Source organism: Dasypus novemcinctus, chromosome 31 (assembly GCF_030445035.2).
Source record: "Dasypus novemcinctus isolate mDasNov1 chromosome 31, mDasNov1.1.hap2, whole genome shotgun sequence".
Taxonomy (NCBI): Eukaryota; Metazoa; Chordata; class Mammalia; order Cingulata; family Dasypodidae; genus Dasypus; species Dasypus novemcinctus.
Window position 1 is genome coordinate 45,495,909 of NC_080703.1, and position 21,025 is coordinate 45,516,933.

Below are 21,025 nucleotides of genomic sequence, written 5' to 3' on the forward strand. Positions count from 1 at the left end.
CTTAACCACTGAGTCACATTGGCTTCCCTGAGTTAGTTTTTTTTTTTTCCATTTGTTTGCTTGTTTGTATTAATTTTAGGAGGACTGGGAACTAAACATGTGGGAAGCAGAGACTCAACCATTTGACCAACATCCATTCCCTGATCATATGGGTTTTATAGCAGGTATGCAAGGATGATTCAATGTAAGAAAATCAGTGTATTACACCTCATTAATAAATTGAAGATAAAAAGCACTTGATTATTGCAATTGAGCTGAAAAGACTTTTCACAAAACACATCACTTCTTGATAAAAAGTCTCTGAAACATAGCAGTGGAAGGAATCTTTATAAATAGGATAATGGCCCTATGTTAAATAACCCAAGACAAACATGGTAGTGAATGGTGGAAGATCATTTTTTTCCCAATCTTATTGGGAAAAATAGTATTGTGCTAGATGTTCCAACTAGAGCAATTATGCAAGAAAACATACAAAAGGCACCCAAATAGGAAAGGAAGAACTAAAATGTTCACTATTCCCTGATGATATGGTCCTATCTTAGAATATCCTGAGAAATCCACCACCAAATTACTAGAACTAATAGACATTTTTAGCAAAGTGGCAGAATAAAAGATTAATATGCAAAAAGTCAATACAGTTTCTATATACTACCAAAGAGCAAACTGAGGAGGAAGGTAGGAAAAAAATTCCATTTACAAGAGTGACTAAAAGAATCAAACATTTAGGACTAACCAACCAAAAATATAAAGGGCCTGTATTCAAAGAACTACAAAACATTTTCAAAAGAAACCAAGGAAGTCTTCAATAAATTGAAGAACATTCCTCGTTCATGTGTTGGAAGACTAAACATCACTTAGATGTCAATTTTATACCAACTGAACTATAGATTTAATGCAGTGCTGATGCAAGCCTAAAAACTTTTTAGGGAAGCTGACTTGGCCCAGTGGTCAGGGTGTCCCTCTACCACATGGGAGGTCCGTGGTTCAAACCCCGGGCCTCCTTTACCTATATGGAACTGGCCCATACGCAGTGCTGATGCGCAAGGAGTGCTGTGCTGTATAAGGGAGCCCCATTCGCAAGGAATGCTCTCCATAAGGAGAGCCACCCAGCATGAAAGAGAGTTCAGCCTGCCCAGGAATGGCACTGCACACACGGAGAGCTGCCACAACAACAAGATGATGCAACAAAGAGAAACACAGATTCCAATGCTGCTGACAACAACAAAAGTGGATAAAGAAGAACACACAGCAAAATAGACACAGAGAACAGACAACTGGGGGAGGAAAGGGGAGAGAAATAAAAAAGAAAACAACCAGTGTCCTAAAAAAAAAAAAAAACCTTCTTAGTATAATTGGAAAAATCAATTATCAAATTTATCTGGAAGGACATGGGCCCCTGAATAACCAAAACTGTCTTAAACTAAAAGAATGAAGTTGAAGGACTCTCACATCGTGACTGTGAAGCATATTTTTTACCTACAGTGGTTAAAAAAAAAACCAAAAACCGTGTACTGGTATAACGATAGATTGATGGGGTCAAATCAAGAGTTCCAAAATAGACCTTCATATCTATGGTCAAGTGATTTTTGACAAGGCTGTGAAACAAACCCAGCTCAATCAGAACAGCCTATTCAACAAATTGAGCTGGGAAAACTGGATGCTCGTATCTCAAAGAAAGGAAAGGATCCTATCTTACACCTTATACAAAAATAACTCAAAATAGGTCAAACTAAAAACTAGAATCATAAATCTCCTAGAAGAAAATGTAGGGAAACAACTTTTAGATCTTGTGTTAAGTAGTGGTTTCTTGGCCCTTCCACCCAAAACACAGGCAATGAAATAAAAAGCAGATTAAAATGACTTAAGACTTCCTCAAAATTAAACATTTTTGCATTTCAAACAATTTTTCAAAAAGGTTAAAAGGCAGCATATTCAATGGGAGAAAAACCAACAAGGGTTTTATTGCCATGTTTTGTAAATAGATCACATAAGTCAATGACCAAAAAAACAACCAAATTTAAAAATGGGCAAAAGAATTGAATAGACATTTTTTCCAAAGAGGAAATACAGATGGCCAAAAGAGCACAGGAAAAGATGTTCAGCATCACTAGCTATTAGGGAAATGATAAAACTGCAATGTAATAATGCTTCATGCCAGACAGAATGGCCATTATTAAAAAGATAGAGAATTACAAGTGTTTGAGAGGATGTGGAGAAATATGAACACTCCTTCACTGTTGATGGGAATGTAAATGGTGTTGGCTCTGTGGAGGATGATTTTGTGGTCCCTCAGGAAGCTAAATATAGAACTACTCTATGATCCAACAATCCTACAACTAGGAATATATACAGAAGAACGGAAAGAAAGAATGCTAACAGATATTTGCACATCCATGTTCATAGTGACATTACTCACATTTGCTAAAAGATGCAAAAAGCTAAAATGCCCATCAAACAATGAATGGATAAACAAAACGTGGTATAAACTTCAAGATAATACTCTTCACTTGTAAGAAGAAATGAAATCAGGATGCATGTGACAAAAAGGATTAACCTTAAGGATACTATGTTAAGTGAAATAAGGCAGAAACAAAAGGATGAATATTGTATGTTCTCACTCATATGGACTATTATTAGTAAGCTTATGCAATTACACTATAGAGTACAGGTTAGTAAGAGATAAAATGCTAGCTAAGAAGGGGGAGGTGATATGGAATGTATGCTAAAAGTTTAATAAAGTCAGTAGAAAATATGTCGCAATGGAGACAGTTGAAAGTAGCACATTATAATGACTATTACATACACTGCTTATTTATAACCTGTGATCGTAGATGAAAGATGTAGTCTACGGAGGTTAATGCCAATTGAAAGACAGCTATACGATAGTCTACTCGGTCATTTTGGTGGTAGATGACGATTCTTTTTAATAATATAAATACAAGAATATTCTTCAACTACAAGAGGTTAAGAATTTGGTGATAAATAAGAAAAATACAACTAATATAGACTATACTAATGAACAATATTGTAATGTTTTTGTAGGAAAGGCAAAGAAGGTACTATATCAATGCTAAAGGTAAAAAAAAAGAGTTTAGTTTTATGAGAGGTGAATATGATTAAACAGCTTTTTCTTCATCTCCTTCATTAAGAAGGAGATGTAGGTCATGTCATTTAACTAATCCCTGCTCATTTATGTATCCTTCTGAACACTGAAGAAATAATTGAGTTTGCTTTTAGGATTAAATATGATAAATGTGACTGGGCAGAAAATTTTTAGATTATTGCTTCCATAATTTGTTAAGCCGCCTTTGTATTTTATTTTATTTTTTGAAGTAGAGATAAAGTTAGAAGAAATCAATGAGGGAGTAGATGTAGCTCAAGTGGTTGGTTTCCTGCTTCCTATGTATGAGGTCCTGGATTCAATCCCTGTTACCGTCTAAAAACAAAATAAAAAACTGAAATAAACCAACTCTCATTGGAGAGTGGATGTAACTCAGTGGGTGAGGTCTTGCTTCCCATATAAGGTGTCCTGAGCTCAATCTCTGATAACTCTTGGGGAAAAAAAAAAAAAAATCAGTGGTGGCGGGGTGACGTCATCAGCCAGCGCCGGAAGCCATACCCTGAAAACACCTCCGCAGATACTCTGGAGGACGGTGAAGACTGGAGAGGGGCTCCACGAATGCCGAATTGAAGAAAGAGAAAAGTATCAGGTAGGAAAGTTCTATCCGGGACTAACCGGTCCTCTTCGCTTCCCTCCCAGTGGGGGCCCTGCAAAGCTTCTGGGTTCTGCAGGAAGCCGCCTGGACGCCTCTCACTGGGGAAAGAGGTTTTCAAGGAACTCACAGCAGTGAGTTGGGGCCCCGTGCGTATCCAGGCACCGAGACCCAGTGCTGAAAACAATTTGCTGTGGGGTGCTGGAAGCAAAAGGGCCCTCATTTTGGGGGGGGGGGGTAGGGAATAAAATCTCAGATTGGCTGTGGTCGAGCGGTGCAGTCACTACATCCAGTTTGTGCGGGTTGAATTCCCTAAATGCAGAATGGACCTTTCTGAGGGTCCCACCTTTCCCCAATGACTCTCAGAGGCAGGATAACCTAGCGGGGAAGAAACTTTAGGCAGAAAAGCCTCACAGAGAAAAATGGAGAGGGAGGATTAAACTGAACACCTGCTGGACTGCAGAGTTCCAGAAATGAAAAGTGTAAGGAAAATGGGGTGTGGAGAAGTAGGAGCCTGTGACCACCCCCACCTGAGAGGAAAATTCCACAGCCCCCTCACCGCCTATATCTCACTTCTGTAACAAGCTTGCTCGACTGTAAACCTCATCTCAAGGCCTCCTCCTGTAAGAAAGTGTTGTCAGCCCCTGCCAAAAGACCAACCTGACCCAGACCCTTGTAAATAACAAGAACTCCCTGATGGCTTGTCTCCCCTGATAGAATTCCCAGCGCTTGATTAACCGCAAACACCTGCTTCTGTATGTGCTTGCTTGCTGAGCTATTGCTCCCCGTCCTGAACCTAAAAGCCTATATAAGCAAACTCCCCCCATGACTCGGGGCTGCTCTCCCTTCTGTGTAGGACAAGGCAGTCACCACATGGCTAATAAAGCTCTCAATTGGAACTGTATTCAGAGTCTGAGTCTGGGTGATATTGCTAGTCTGTAACAGGGGAACCGAGTGAGGAAGAGACTTTAAACAAATCATAGGAGCAGGGGACAAAATTCTACACAGAAACAAAGAGAACAGATGAAGATTCCTGAAGAAAGAAGAGAGGAAAAACTGACAAGTTACGGCAGGCTGTTATGTTTCTTGTATTGGGGAAAGGAGTGCTTATAAGAGATAGGAATTAAGTTAAGTTTCAGTTTGCTGATGTAGGGCTTAGCATAAAGGTCTCCATCTAGGGTCTGGGTAATTTATTTACCTCACCTCAGTTTGATCTGGCTGTCAGCCATTGAGAGTTGTGATAAAAATTTAAGGTGTTGAACCCGTTTTCATTTACTGCCAAAAGCCTTGGGGTAATATTTGCTAGCTGTTTTCATGTTGGGCTCATAGATGGTCATGATGTCAGTTTTAACATGATCATAATTTTTAGGTCATCCCAGACATAAATCATTTGCTGGGTCACAAGTGGTTGGTGACACACATTCAAATCTTTGGGAAAAACAGTCCACCAGGGAGATTATAACGAATACTATGAGTGATAAAAGGTCCAAATGTCCACCTCATAGTATATGCCTAAGCTGAGTTCCCATGTTTTGACCCAAATGAAATCAAAGTGATCAAAAGGAAGGCCTTAACTGTTTAAATCATGTAGTGCATTTAATTATTTCATTCACTTTTACCTTAACCTCCATAGAAGTATGTACCCAAATACAACAGGTGGTGTTGGCCATGACAAAAATGCCTCCTTGTGCAGCTAATAAATAACAAGTAATAAGTAACAAATCTAATGACTTGTGCAGCTATAGCTTTAGCAGTAGATTCAGTAATTTCTCCTATTGTAAGTCTACTCCTGTTCTCATTTGTGTTAGCCCTAATCCAAGATAGCAGCAATCTGCCCAAAGAAGCAAGCCCAGAATCATTACCTCCTTGGGTAAGTTCTCTTTCTCCTGAGACTGTAGCTTGAGGGGAGTAGTCCAATGAGAAGTTTCAGATTTATTATAAATTCCTAAAGGACTGTGAGGTGACCAAAGGCTTATTGCCCCGGCATTTTATCTACTATAAAGGTAACTTACAACCCAGTCAACTATCTGATAACATTTCCAAAATAAAAATATTGCCTGGGGAAATGGATGGGGCTGAAGTGATCAGGCTCCCATCTACCATATAGGAGGTCCAGGGTTTGATTCCCAGGGCTGCCTGTTGAAAGGCAAGCTGGCCATAATGGTGAGCTGGCCTGAGTGGAGTGCTGAGAGCTGGCCCATACAGAGAGCTGGCCCAGCAAGATGATGCAACAGAAAAGGCACAGAGGAGAGACGATAAGAGATGCAGCAGACCAGGGAGCTAAGGTTGCACAAGAGTTTGAGCACATCTCTCTTCTGGAAGGTCCCAGGATCAATTCCCAGTGCCACCTAAAGAGAAGACAAGCAGACATAGAAGAACACACAGAGAGCAGACAGTGAATACAAGGCAATGGGGTGGGAGGGAAATGAATAGATGAAATAAATCTTAGAAAAAAAATTTTTTAAATTATTGTCTGGCAGAACAATGTAAATACAGCCAATGTGATGTTGTTTGTAGATTTATTAGTAGGAATACTATCATTTGTCCTTAGTATCCAAGGGTCTGTCTTATTGAGACTATAAATGAAAAGCTTACCAGAATTTATTTGTATTGTGAATATTTTGCAGATGCAGTAACCTAAACCTGAAAGTGGACATGCATTGTTAATATAACTTGTAGTTTGTGGAAGTATGTGGACTATTACGGCAAGTTTTCCAGATTCTTCTGTGATATCTTTATAATTCTCTCAATCAGTTGTGTTTATTGTGTGGTTTACACTGAGCAAAAACAGGTACTTTCTTTCCAATGCACTTTAAAGACCAATTCCTGAGACACTGGGTTTCCAAGTGAGAAAGTTTATTTGCTAGGCAAGCAAAGAGATCATTGGTCTAGCAAGGGCCCAAAAATCTGCCTCCTTGATTTTGAGGAGTTTGGGGTTTTTATGGTTTCAAACAGGGGAGGGTGGAGTGGTTATAATCACAATAGTAAATATACACAAACCTAGTTTTCAAATAACCATAAACAAAAGTAAGATCAGACTGGAATAACCATCACAATAGTATGTGTACACAAGGGTGTGCCTTATTTGAAATAACCATAAAGAAGGGTGACGTTGACATAGCCAGTTTCAGTAATTTCAGGTATTAGCTTTGGACTATTCTATAATATAGTGAAAAAATAAGGGGAAAAAACATCTGCATAATGATTCAATAATCATAAATTTAAGCTAGTTCTTAATTCTTGGTAACAAGATTCCAGGCCCAAGAAATTTTAAAGCAGAATAAAGAAGGCTTGGGTCTAGTATTCACATTTGCTATGAACCAAATTGTGCAATCTGATCTGAAGAGACTGAACCATTTGGGATAAAAAAGACATTTGTTATGGGTAGAACTGTGGGGTCCCTTGCAATGTGCATATATCAGGGTTTATGGTGACAATTCAAACAGTCTATAAGGTTATATTCCTTTGAAAAGTCCTTGTAGAAACAGACAATGACATTGTCTTTCCAAAGGTAGAGTCTATGTGAGGACTTGTTTACGCTAGCATTTGATCTGTTACCTTGGGATTAAGTAGTCTACTGTGTCACATTGTCTAGTTCCCTTTCTGGCTAGTTGGATTTTTAACTCTCCAAAATTAGTCCAGGAGTCTGATAGAACATTTTTTTTTTGTTGAGTAAAGTGGACCCATGGCTCAATACCCTGTAATACATTTGCATTACCAGAAGTTAGGAATACTTGGCAGAGTTCCTTTTAATCAGGATCTAGGGCTGTATTTGTATGTGTCATTTCCAGTAGATCCATTATCCTGGTGTCAGATTATGATTAATGGAGTGTCTGTCATGTGGGATAGGAAAAGTATCCTTCATTTGTTGAAGGTAATCTTTGGCATAATGCATTAAGGATTTACGAATTGGGTCATGTCATTGTGCAACAGTGTTCTCAATTTATTCCCAGAGATAGGTCTGCCAGGGAAAACTTCATATGGGGAGAATTTGAATTTCCTAAAATAAATGCTATGAATAAACAGAGGGCCTAAGGTAAAATTTTGGGCCTGTAAAGGCTAGGTTCTACAGTTAATTTAAACAGCATTAATTTAAGTTTATAATTATGCCTGTTTTACTAATGGCAGTTTTTGCATGAAAATATGCAAGTGCATTTTTAAAATATTCACGCTCAGTCCTTTTTGTGTAAACCTTTATCTTAATAATAGTAACTGCATATGGAAATAAAATGACAGAAAGGAGATAACTTACTTGTCCACAATTTTCAACTGGCATACCAGATGTGAGGAACCCTCTTTGCTTCCAGAGCATGATGAAATCACTGTAGACCAGGGGCTCTAAACCAGGGTCTGTGGAGATTTCAGGAGCAGGTTTTCAGGGGCTCTGTGAGTTTGAATTAAAAATTATAATTTAAAGACATGCTGATGTTGTGTCATAAAATTATGTGCTGCTACATTCTGAGGAGGGGTCCATATTGTTCACCTGACTGGCAAAGGCGTCCTTGGAACAAAAATGGTTAAGAACCCCTGTTATACCTGTTCACTGAATTTTCTTCTGATGGAAAGCAGGGTTGGGTAAGGGTACAGAGTTCATCCTTTTTGGTGGAAGAAAATTGTGGATGGCTGCCTTATGCAATCAGTGTGTGCTTGATAGTAAAGTATACACACTCTAGAACAATAAAATTTTTCCTTGTTTCTTCGGCACAAATATAGTCACAAGGGTGACTCAGAAAATATTGGTAGATTTCCATTCCTCTTAGATATACAGATTAATAAGAAACTTTTTGCTATAGGTGCTTTAGAGTACTTGCCCAGGACAACCAAAATCCATAAAAGTGTGACATATCTTTGAAAAAGCAGAAAGGTTGGTTTTGATAGTTTTAGAAGGAAGTGAATGACATAAGGTGTGCATTGAGTAGATTTATCTTAACTAACATCTATGTTAATCTAATTTTGTCTTTTGAATTACAGGACTGATGCTGTTACAACTACATTAAAAGAGAGTTTGCCATCAAAGTGCTGGTTTTTCTAGAGAGAAAGAAGCTCTGAACTACACTTGTGATGAAAGCCTCATTAAGACTTCGTTTCCTTGCATTCTCAGTTCATTTGGATTCTCATGAGTAAGGGAGAGGATTTTAACCAGGTGGGAGAGTACTCATTTATTTTGTAAATGATGTACCTTTTAATCAGAATGTATTATTTACTTTTCGTAAATGATTTACTTTTTAATCAGAATGTGTTATTTACAGGCAGTTGGATAAAGGCAATTTGAGGTCAGGTAAAGTTATTGTGGTTATATAATATTTCTGGATTTATAATTATTTGCTCATTTCCAAAGGGAGACTTTTTTAATATATTACCACTCAAGGAAGGATTTTATGCATTTAGACCAGGGGAGTGACCAAAATATGAACAAACAAATGAATAATAGTACAGTGAAAAATTATATGAGTGACCTGAAGGAATAGTAGAATTTTAATATAGGCTATAGGAAGGGCAAAGGATACTTTTGGTTGGGGTTCAGTGATGAGATCTCTCAGGAAATGACAAAACAAAGACTAAAAGAACATGAGGATGATGTGGGAAGTTTTTAGAGATTTCCACAGAAATGAAGGGTGGTTATAGTGTTCAGTGCTGAAATAATAACTAATATGAATGTATTTGAATGTTCCTGAGAAATGAATTCTTATTCAATCCTTGGGTGTCTGGAGAAGTCCTAACTTAAAATTACTTAATTTGAAGGAAATACTTTGTTAAAGTGGCATATCTTGATTATATTCACCTTGGGTGACATCTAGGTTAATCGGAGAGTTAGCTCTAGAAAAAGAATTTATTTTAGATTTGTGGGCTCCTGGTGGTATTATTGTTTTGAGTTATGTTGGATTTTTTGTCTTTACCTATGAAAATAGAGATGTGCACTCAGTTTTGAGCCAACAGTGGAGTAAATTAAAGCAGTTGAATAGATGTGTGATTGTCATGATAGTGTACAGAAGTGGGAGAGAAAGGGGGCTACGTACAATTCAGCCTTGAGATGGTCTAATAATGCTGTTTGAGTATGGCCATGCAGAACACAAGAAGGAATACACTTGGGACTGAACTGTCAGAGAAGTCTAGGAAAAAGAAAGTTCCCAAAAGGTCCAATTCTTTACTTCCAAGTTATAGACTGAAGCACACACACTGGATTTATTCATGGGGAACTTATTGGAGATGGTAGCATGATTTACTTAAGAGGAAGCCTGTCATGCTACTAACTTTTTTTTTTTTTAAGATTTCCTTCCTTCCTTCCTTCCTTCCTTCCTTCCTTCCTTCCTTCCTTCCTTCCTTCCTTCCTTCCTTCCTCCCTCCCTCCCTCCCTCCCTCCCTCCCTCCCTCCCTCCCTCCCTCCCTCCCTCCCTCCCTCCCTCCCTCCCTCCTTCATCTCCCCTTCCAACTCCACCTTGGTTGTCTGTTCTCTGTGTCTATTTGGTGCATCTTCTTTGTCTGCTTCTGTTGTTGTCAGCGGCATGGGAATCTGTGTCTCTTTTTGTTCTGTCTTCTTGTGTCAGCTCTCTGTGTGTGCGGTGCCATTCCTGGGCAGGCTGCACTTTCTTTCACACTGGGCAGCTCTCTTATGAGGCACACTCCTTGCACATGGGGCTCCCCTACTTGGGGGACACCCCTTCATGGCAGGGCACTCCTTGCATGCATCAGCACTGCACATGGGCCAACTGCACACAGGTCAAGGAGGCCTGGGGTTTGAACTGTGGACCTCCCATGTGGTAGGTGGATGCCCTAACCACTGGGCCAAGTCTGCTTCCCCTAACTCATTCTTTAAGGTGTGTGAGTAAAGCATAAAAGTGCTTATGTACGGGAAACGGACTTTGGCCCAGTGGTTAGGGCGTCCGTCTACCATATGGGAGGTCCGCGGTTCAAGCCCTGGGCCTCCTTGACCCGTGTGGAGCTGGCCATGCGCAGTGTTGATGCGCGCAAGGAGTGCCGTGCCACGCAAGGGTGTCCCCCGCGTGGGGGAGCCCCACGCGCAAGGAGTGCGCCCGTGAGGAGAGCCGCCCAGCGTGAAAAGAAAGAGCAGCCTGCCCAGGAATGGCGTCGCCCACACTTCCCGTGCCGCTGACGACAACAGAAGCGGACAAAGAAACAAGACGCAGCAAATAGACACCAAGAACAGACAACCAGGGTGGGGGGGGAATTAAATAAATAAATAAATCTTAAAAAAAAAAAAAGTGCTTATGTAGATTGACTATGAAAGAAGGAAAAGGAGATCAGGCACAAGAGATGAAATAGACACAAGGGGCATTTTGGTTCATAAAAGAAACAATAAGGTTAAATGATGAGGTGACTGAGTGTGATAAGAGAGCAGTTGCTAGTAATGTCTTCAAAAAGGAACAGGGAAGCCTGTAATTCTCTTGGAGATATTGAACTTAAAACAGGTGACAAGGCTCTTCAGTGAGAGAGGAGTAACTAATGGGTATGAATGCAGGAATAACTGTAGAGGTCATGGTGCCAAGTTGAGGTGATTTTTAAAAATGACATCATTCACCTGGTTATTATGGGGTTAATCTCCTCTGGTAAAAGTAATATGAAATGTGAGAATATATGGATTCAAGCTATGGGACTTGAAGTGATTATGGGAGATGGAAGAATGACTCAATTATCAAGATATAGTCTTTTTCCCAGATATATTTGAAAGCACTAAGAGTTGTGATTGTGTATTAGTCATAAGTGAGAGCTTAGTAATGTGCTGTGCCACATGCAGTAATAAACATGACAGAAAATTAAAGTCACTTCCTATGTGGGCAGATATGGAAAATAGTAAGTTATCTATTGACACATTGGGTAAATACAATGACATCAGAAATGTTCTTGGAAAATGACCTTGACCAAAAGGGGGAAAATGTAAAAGACAAATGAGTTTATATGGCCAAGAGACTTCAAAGTGGGTTGGGAGGTCATTGCAGAGGTTATGATTATGCATGTCTTGCAGGATCTCAATTACTGTCAAAATAGCTACTTTTCCAAATAGCAGGGCTCCTTGGGTCTCTGAAGACATCCAGACACTATAGTCAGGTCAGATAGATCAGGAATTTGGTGCCTTGCTAATGTGCCCTACTTTGGAATTTTATGCTCCCCAACGTGATAGAGTTGGACTTAGTTGTGATTTCCCTACACATGGTTCTTCTGTTCTTGAATTTGAACCTATAATTAGTATTAGAGTTGGTAGGTGTACATCCAAGAGACTTAAATCTTTGGGCTGTCTTTGTGCCAGCTGGGCCCTGAATCTCAATGGAGTTGCAACATTTACTCTCCAGTTCATTGGACCCACCTAGGACAACTAACAAGGAGGTGAGAATGGACAATTTCCATATCAAAGAACCAAGAAAGTTTATAGCTGCGAGCAAGAGATTTCCATTCATCAGCCCTAATGGATCATAGCCCTCTCTCTTTTTTTGTCTTTTTTTTTTAATGTTACATTAAAAAAATATGAGGTCCCCACACACCCTCCACCCCCTTCATCCCACTCCTCCCCCCATAACAACAACCTCCTCCATCATCATGAGACATTCATTGCACTTGGTGAATACATCTGAGCACTGCTGCTCCTCATGGTCAATGGTCCACACCATAGCACACAGTCCACCCAGTGGACCATGGGAGAACATACAGTGTCCAGTAACTGTCCCTGCAGCACCACCCAGGACAACTCCAACACCCAAAAATGCCCCCATATCACATCTCTTCCTCCCATTCCCTTCTCCCAGCAGCCACCGTGGCCAATTTCTCCACACCAATTCCACATTTTCTTTGATTACTAATCATAATACTTCATGAATAGAATATCAGTAAGTCCACTCTAATCCATACTCTATTCCTCCATCCTGTGGACCTTGGAATGGTTGTGTCCACTTGACATCTATATCAAGAAGGGGCTTAGATTCCACATGGATGCTGGATGCAATTCTCCTGCTTTCAGTCGTAGGCACTCTTGGCTCCCTGGTGTGGTGGTTGACATTCTTCAACTCCATGTAGCTGAGTGTGGTAAGTCCAATAAACCAGAGAGTAGGAGTTGCAAGTCTGCTGAGGCTCAGGGCCTGGCTGTCTCATTGTCAGTCCAGAGATTCGGGTCCCCTGGGTATAAACTAAACCCCAGCACCAACTACAGATCCGGTAAAAGTAACAGGAGAGGCTTATGGAAAAAGATCACATCTGAGTCCAGCTCCATCACACAGAAACACAAACTCCAAAGTAGGGTTGACTGACATGGCACTGAACTTCATCTGCCATGACCATAGAACCTGTGGGTCTCTGTAGCCCTCAGAAGAACCAATACCTGGGGTTGTATCTACTTTACCTGTCTCTGGGTCTCTGCTGAGGTGTGCATAAGGGCAACCCATCTGATAACCTCCTGCCTCTTTTTGGAGACACATAGCCATATAAACTCATTTGTCCTTTCCATTTCCCCCTTTTCTTCAGGTCAAAAAGCATTTATAACTCCTGGTATTATATGTAGACTGAGATATTCTGCTGGTCCGAGTTGACCCTTTTATTCAAGGTCATATTCTAGTTGCATCATCAGCTGGTACTTGGTAGTAATCCCTCTGCACCAGGGAGGCTCATTCCCAGGAGTCATGTCCCACACCGGAGGGAAGGTAAAACATTTATATGCTGAGTTTGGCTTTGAGACTGGCCACATTTGAGCAACATGGAGGCTCTCAGGAGGTAACTCTTAGACACACTGCAGCTCTAGGCCTTGTTCTTATATCAGGTGTACAAGCTCACAAGCATAGTCATTAGTATCAAGGGCTGATTGTTGGCCCTTCCTTCTTTTTTGGTCTTTGCCATTGCACTTGGGGGATTGTTGCTGTTCCTTTAGGGACTGTGATAGAGCTCCCCTGGCTAGGAACTCAGCACTCCCTCAGTTGTTGTTTTTAGTGTAATCACTATGAAAATATCCAAACATTTTTATGTACCCTGGATATATGTCCTGGAGAACTCCCTGCTAACCATGTGTCCCCTGTCAATAACATCCCAAACCAGTATTCCTCCCCTGCCATTGTTGAACCTCTCTGTGATCCTAAACTTCTTCAAAGATGAAGCACAATATATTGCCAGGTTCCATTAATAGTAAAATGGAATATAATGGTGAGTTTAAAGGTTAGATATAGAATACATATTAATTTAGAAAAATTAAAGTAAATATTAATTGGGGTATCAAAAAGTTTTAAAATGCAAAAGATTTGTTTTTTTTGTTTTTTTATTTTTATTTTTTAAATTTTTTTTAAATTGATTTTGTAAAAATATTACATTACAAAAAAATATATGAGGACCCCTTCAACCCCACCACCCGCACCCCACCACTCCCCCCCCAGCAACACACTCATTCCCATCATCATGACACATCCATTGCATTTGGTAAGTACGTCTCTGGGCACCTCTGCACCTCATGGTCAATGGTCCACATCATGGCCCATACTCTCCCCCATTCCATCCAGTGGGCCCTGTGAGGATTTATAATGTCCGGTGATTGCCCCTGAAGCACCATCCAGGGCAGCTCCAAGTCCCTAAGACACCTCCACATATCGTCTCTTCCTGCCATTTCCCATACCCATTAGCCACCATGTCCACTTTTCCCACTCCAATGCCACCTTTTCTCTGTGGACATTGGATTGGTTGTGTCCATTGCACCTCTATGTCAAGAGGAGGCTCAGATTCCTCATGGATACTGGATGCAATCCTCTCACTTTCAGTTGTAGGCACTCTAGGCTCCGTGGTGTGGTGGTTGTCCTTCTTCAACTCCATCTTAGCTGAGTGAGGTGAGTCCAATAAATCAGATTGTAGGTGCTGGAGTCTGTTGAGGCTCAGGGCCTGGCTATCACATTGTCAGTCCAGAGATTCAGATCCCCTAAATATATCTTAAGCTCCGACACCAACTACAACTCCAGCACAGTAGCATGAAAGTCTTAAGAAGAGAGATCCCATCTGAGTCCAGATTCATCATGCATAAACACCAGCTCCAAAGAAGGGCCATCTGACATGGCAGTTAATCCCATCTGCCATGACCATCGCACCCATGGGCCTCTTTAGCCCTCAAAGGAACCAATATCTAGGGGTTGTATCTACTTTATCTGTCTCTTAGACTCTGCTCAATTGTGCATAAGGGCAATCCTTCTGACAGCCTCCAGACTCTTTTTTAGAGACTCGTAGCCATATAAACTCATTTCTCCTTTCCATTTCCCCCTTAGATTAGGTCAAACAGCATTTTAAAGTCATGTTATTTTATGTAGACAGGGATATTCTGCTGATCTGCATTGAACCTTCCATTCAAGGTCATTCTCCAGTTGCATCATCAGTTGGTAGTTGATAGTGATCCCTCGGTGCCAGGGAGGCTCATCCCCGGGTGTCATGTCCCACGCTGGGGGGAAGGCATTACATTTACATGCTGAGTTTGGCTTCAAGACTGGCCACATTTGAGCAACATGAAGGCTGTCAGGAGGAAACTCCCAGGCACAGTGCTGCTCTAGGCCTTGTTCTTATTTCAGGCATATCAGCTCACAAGCATAGTCATTAGCACCAGGGGCTCACTGTTGGACCCTCTTTCCTTCCCGATCCTTGCCGCTGCACTTGGGAGACTGTCGCTGCTCCCCTAGGGACCACGACAGAGCACCACCGGCCAGGAACCCAGTACTCCCCCAGCTATAGTTTTTAATTGTTGCCACTATGAGTATATCCAAACATTACCATGGACCCTGGACATATGTCCTGTATAGCTCCCTGTCAGCCATATATCACCTGTCAATAGTATCCTATACCGTATTCCTCTGTTGCCATTGTTGAACCACTCTGTGATCCAGAACTTCCTGAAAATTGAAGCCTAATATAATGTCAGGATCCCTTACTAGCAAAATGGCATATAGCGATGGGTTTAAAGGTTAGATATAGAATACGTGTTGACTTGGAAAAAATTCTACATCCTATCTTTTTCTTTTTTTTTTCCCCCTAATTATTGAACTTCTCTTAACAAGAGCCCTAGACCACAGCAATTCATATATATAATGTACAGCACTCCCACACATCCACCACAAAACCTTTTCCCTTCCACAGCGATACTCTTACACCCTCTTCACATCATATTTACTTAAATTGATGTACAGAGTCTGAGACAATAGCTTTCAAACAAGGTGACATCTGTGCTTACATTGTGGTGCATACTTTAGGATACACAGTTTTCTAATTTTTTAGTTATCCTATGTTTTACATTATGGTTTACATTATCAGTCTGTCGTCTCCTATATGTTATGGTGTAATATTACATGTTTTATATCCATCCTTGTGTACTCTCGTGAAACTCCTTGTTCTTATTTCAGGTGTACAAGTTCACAAGCATAGTCATTAGTATCAAGGGCTGATTGTTGGCCCTTCCTTCTTTTTTGGTCTTTGCCATTGCACTTGGGGGATTGTTGCTGTTCCTTTAGGGACTGTGATAGAGCTCCCCTGGCTAGGAACTCAGCACTCCCTCAGTTGTTGTTTTTAGTGTAATCACTATGAAAATATCCAAACATTTTTATGTACCCTGGATATATGTCCTGGAGAACTCCCTGTCAACCATGTGTCCCCTGTCAATAACATCCCACACCAGTATTCCTCCCCTGCCATTGTTGAACCTCTCTATGATCCTAAACTTCTTCAAAGATGAAGCACAATATATTGCCAGGTTCCATGAATAGTAAAATGGAATATAGTGGGAGTTTAAAGGTTAGATATAGAATACATATTAATTTAGAAAAATTAAGGTAAAAATAAATTGGGGTATCAAAAAGTTTTAAAATGCAAAGGCTTTGTTTTTGATGTTTTGCCTTCCATCACTGCAGTAAGTGTTACCCTGTGTGCAAATTGGCAAGCCAACTTCTGTCTTTTCCTCAGTGTCTACATCCTCTTGTTTCCCTTTTTTTCCATAATTATTAAGCTTATCTTCACAAATGTTTTAGATCACAGTAATTCATGTATGCAATATACAGTACTCCCACATATCCAACATAAAACCCTTTTCCCTTCCACAGCAATAATCTTTTTACATATTCATATTATATTTACTGAAACTGATGTACAGATGTTGAGACAATAGCTTTCAAACAAGGTAACATTTGGGCTTACATTGTGGTTTATATTTTAGACTATACAATTTCTTAATTTTTAGTTATCTTAAGTTTTACATTATAATTTACATTTTAGCCTATCAGCCCGTATATATTTTTGGTGTAATTTAACATGTCTTATATCCATCCTTGCATAATCTTGTTCAACACTTCTATTACCCACACACTTACATGGATTCCATCTATTCAATACCTCTTTCCCCCTCCCCTTAGGGCCCACAGTTACAGTCAACCTTCATTGCTTGAAGAGCCATGTTCAGAGATACTTACAACAGCATTGAGGGCTTGACATGTTCAACTGCCCTAATGCATTGGGAGCCACCATTTCTCTTGAGAGATACAATTCTCTCTATTTGAGAACATCAGTCCTGCCCAGGATATGGGTATACCTTCACTCTCATTATATAGGTCTCTATCCAATGATATAACCCACTATGGCAAAATGAGCACTCACACACTCCCTAGGAGCCTGTCCTGCATCAGATTATCCCCTTTAAGCATCTTAAACAGGTAACCTTCCTTATTATATTTTTGAAAAGGTTTTCTCAGCCTTATACTTTCAATGAACACCTGACAATCTCCTATGTTCATATGTTGCCCCACCCTTCCCCCAATTTCTTGGGCAATATTACGCATCCTTCCATCCCAAGCCTCCCTCAAGCCCACAAAGCCCCACCCAAAGGTAACCCTATTCCCCCATTTTATCCCTTCCTTGTACAAAAACTTAACTCCAGCTTATCATAGATTTCACCCATGTAGGTGTCAGCTAACATCCTTCCTCTACCCCCCAATTTTCTTTAACCCTATCATTCAGGCTCTAGCTCTCTGAGGCAGCTTGGTTTACTTATTTCATATCATTGAGGTCATGTAGTGTTTGTCCTTCAATGCCTGGCTTGCTTCACTCAACATAAGGTTCTCAAGATTCATCCATGTTATCACATGTGTTTGTAGTGTATTCATGCTTAAAGCTGAGTAGTATTCCATTGTATGTATATACCACATTTTATGTATCCATTCATCTGTTGATGGGCATTTGGGTTGATTCCAACTTTTGGCAATAGTGGACAATGCTGCTATGAACATTGGTGTGCATATATCGGTTTGTGTCCTTGGTTTTAGTTCTATTCAGTTTATACCCAGCAGTGGAATTGCTGGGTCATATGGCAAATCTATAGCTAGTTTTTTGAAAAACAAAATGTCCTCCAGAATGGCTGGATCCTTCTGCATTCCCACCAGCAGTGGATGAGTGTTTCCATTCCTCCACATCCTCTCCAGCATTTGTAGTTTTCTGTTTTTTTCATAGCTGCCAATCTCATGGGAATAAAATGGTATCTCATTGTAGTTTTGATTTGCATTTCCCTAATTGCTAGAGATTTGGAGGATTTTTTTTCATGTGCTTTTTAGCTGTTTGTATTTCTTCTTTGGAGAAGTGTCTGTTTAATCTTTTTCCCATTTTTTAAATGGGTTTTTTGTCTTTTTATTTTTGAGATATAGGAGTTCTTTATATATGCAGGTTATAAATCTCCTATTAGATGTATGATTACCAAATATTTTCTTTTTTTTTTAATTGACTTTGTAATAATATTACATTAAAAATATATATATGAGGTCCCATTCAACCCCACCCCCCACCCCACCTCTCCTCCCCAGCAACACTCGTTCCCATCATCATGACACATCCTTTGCATTTGGTTGATTACCAAATATTTTCTCCCATTGTGTAGGCTCTCTTTTCACTTTCTTGACAAACTCCTTTGAGGTGCAGAAGGCTTCAATTTTTAGTAAGTCCCATTTATCTATTTGTTCTTTTGCTCCTAGTCCTTTTGGTGTGAGGGTCATGAAGCCATTTCCTGTAACATTAAAAGTTCCTGTAGATGCTTCCCTACACTGCTTTCCAAAGTTTTTATGTCTTGGCTCTTATATTTAGGTCTTTGCTCCATCTTGAGTTGATTTTTGTGTAAGGTGTGAGTTGGTAATCCTTTCATTCTTTTACATATGGGTATCCAGTTCTCTAGGCACCATTTGTTGAATAGGCCATTCTCTCCCAGTTGAGAATTTTTCCCAGCTTTCTTGAATATTATATGACTATATATATGAGGATCTATATCAGAACTCTCAATTCAGTTCCTTTGGTCTATGTATCTCTCCTTGTGCCAATACCATGCTGTTTTCACTACTGTAGCTTTGTAGTATGTTTTGAAGTCAGGTGTTGTGATTCCTCCAATTTTCTTTTTCTTTTTCAATATGTCTTTGACTATTCAGCACCTCTTTCCTTTTCAAATAAATTTCGTAGCTAGTTTGTCTAGTTCCTTAAAGAATGCTGTGTTGATTTTTATTGGGATTGCTTTGATCAAGTTTTGGTAGGATAGCTATCTTAATATTTTGTCTTCCCATCCATGAACAGGGAATATTCTTCCATTTATTTAGGTCTTCTTTGATTTCCTTGAACAGTGTTGTGTAGTTCTCTTTGTATAAGTTTTTTACATCTTTAGTTAAATTTATTCCTAGGTATTTGATTTTTAATTTACTATTAAATGGTATTTGTTTCTTGATTTCCTCCTGAGCTTGCTCATTATTGGTTTACAGAAATGCTACTGATTTTTGCGCATTGATCTTATAACCTGTGCCTTTACTAAACTCATTTATGAGTTCTAGAAGCTTTCTTGTAGACCTCTCAGGGTATTCTATGTATAGGATCATGTCATCTGCAAATAATGAAATTTTACTTCTTCCTTTCCAATTTGAATGCCTTTCATATCTGGTTCTTGTCTCAGTTCTCAAGCAAGTACTTCTAGGACAGTGTAAAATAGAAGAGGTGATAATGTTCATCCTTGTCTTGTTCCTGGTCTTGGAGGAAAGCTTTAAGGATTTCACAGTTATAAATGATGTTGGCTGTAGCATTTTCATATATACTCTTTACCATGTTCAGAAAATTTCCTTGTATTCCAATCTTTTGCAGTATTTTTATCATGAAAGGGTGCTGTATTTTGTCAAATGCTTTTTCTACGTCTATAGATATAATCATGTGATTTTTTTCCTCCAATCTGTTACATGGTGTATTACATTGATTGATTTTCTTATGTTTAACTATTCTTGCATGCCCGTAATGAATCCTACTTGGTCATGGTGTATAATTCATTTAAAGTGTTGAATATGGTTAGCAAGTATTTTGTTGAGGATTTTTGCATCTAGCGTCTAGGTTCATTAGAGAAATTGGTCTGTAATTTTCCTTTCTTGTGGTGTCTTTGTTTGGCTTTGGTACAAGGGTAAGGTCGGCATCATAGAATGAGTTAGGTAATGTTCCTTCTGGTTTGATTTTTTGGAAGTGTTTCAGCAAGTTTGGTGTTAGTTCTTTCTTCAGTGTTTTGTAAAATTCATCCATGAAGCCGTCTGGCCAGGGGCTCTTCTTAGTTGGGAGGTTTTTAATGACTGATTATATCTCTTTACTTGTGATTGTTTTTTTGAGATCATCAGTATCTTCTTTCAGTAATATATACTGCTTATGTGGTTCTAGGAATTTGTCCATTTTCTCTGAATTGTCATTTTTGTTTGAATATAGTTTTTCAAAGTTGCTGTTATGATAGTCTTTATTTCTGTGGGGTTAGTGATGATATCTCCTTTCTCATTTCTTATTTTGTGTATTTGCATCTTCTCTCTTATTTTCTTTGTTAGTCTAGCTAAGGATTTGTCAATTTTATTGATCTTCTCAAAGAACCAGCTCTTGGTTTTGTTTATCTTTTCAAGTGTTTTCTTATTTTCTATTTCATTTAGTTCTGCTCTTATCTTTTTTCTTTCTTTCCTGTTTCTGTGGGGATTCTTTGTTGTTTTTCCACTAATTCCTCCAAATGTGCAGTTCTTCAATTTTTGTTCTTTCTTCTTTTTTGATGTATGGATTTATGGCTAAAAATTTCTCTCTCACTACTGCTTTTGCTGCATCCCATAAATTTTGGTATGTTGTTTTAGCATTTTCATAGTTTCAAGGTAATTCTTAATTTCTTTTGAGATTTCCTCTTTGACCCACTCTTTCTTTAAGAGTGTGCTGTTTAATTTCTATATCTTGGTGTGAAATCTGGGCCTCTGGCCCTTGCAGATTTCCAGCGTCATGCCACTGTGATCAGAGATGTTATTTTGTATGATTTTGATCTTTCTGAATGCACTGAACCT

The 21,025-nt window shown here is 39.5% G+C and overlaps 1 protein-coding gene across 7 annotated transcripts in view; it reads left to right on the forward strand.

The window, feature by feature from the left end:
• The first annotated feature begins 3,575 nt into the window (after positions 1-3,575).
• The window catches only part of LOC101428567 (zinc finger protein 420-like), a 34,711-nt gene continuing 17,261 nt past the window's right edge, over positions 3,576-21,025 (forward strand). For 2 of the 7 annotated variants that reach the window (XM_058290680.2, XM_058290679.2), the window contains exons 1-3: positions 3,599-3,710; positions 6,341-6,418; positions 8,685-8,856. The gene's annotated coding sequence lies outside the window, so the exon portion shown is untranslated. Of the gene's footprint in view, positions 3,711-5,521; positions 5,584-6,340; positions 6,505-8,684; positions 8,857-21,025 lie in introns of all 7 variants that reach the window. The other 5 variants (XM_058290681.2, XM_058290677.2, XM_058290676.2 and 2 more) reach the window with 4 other exon arrangements.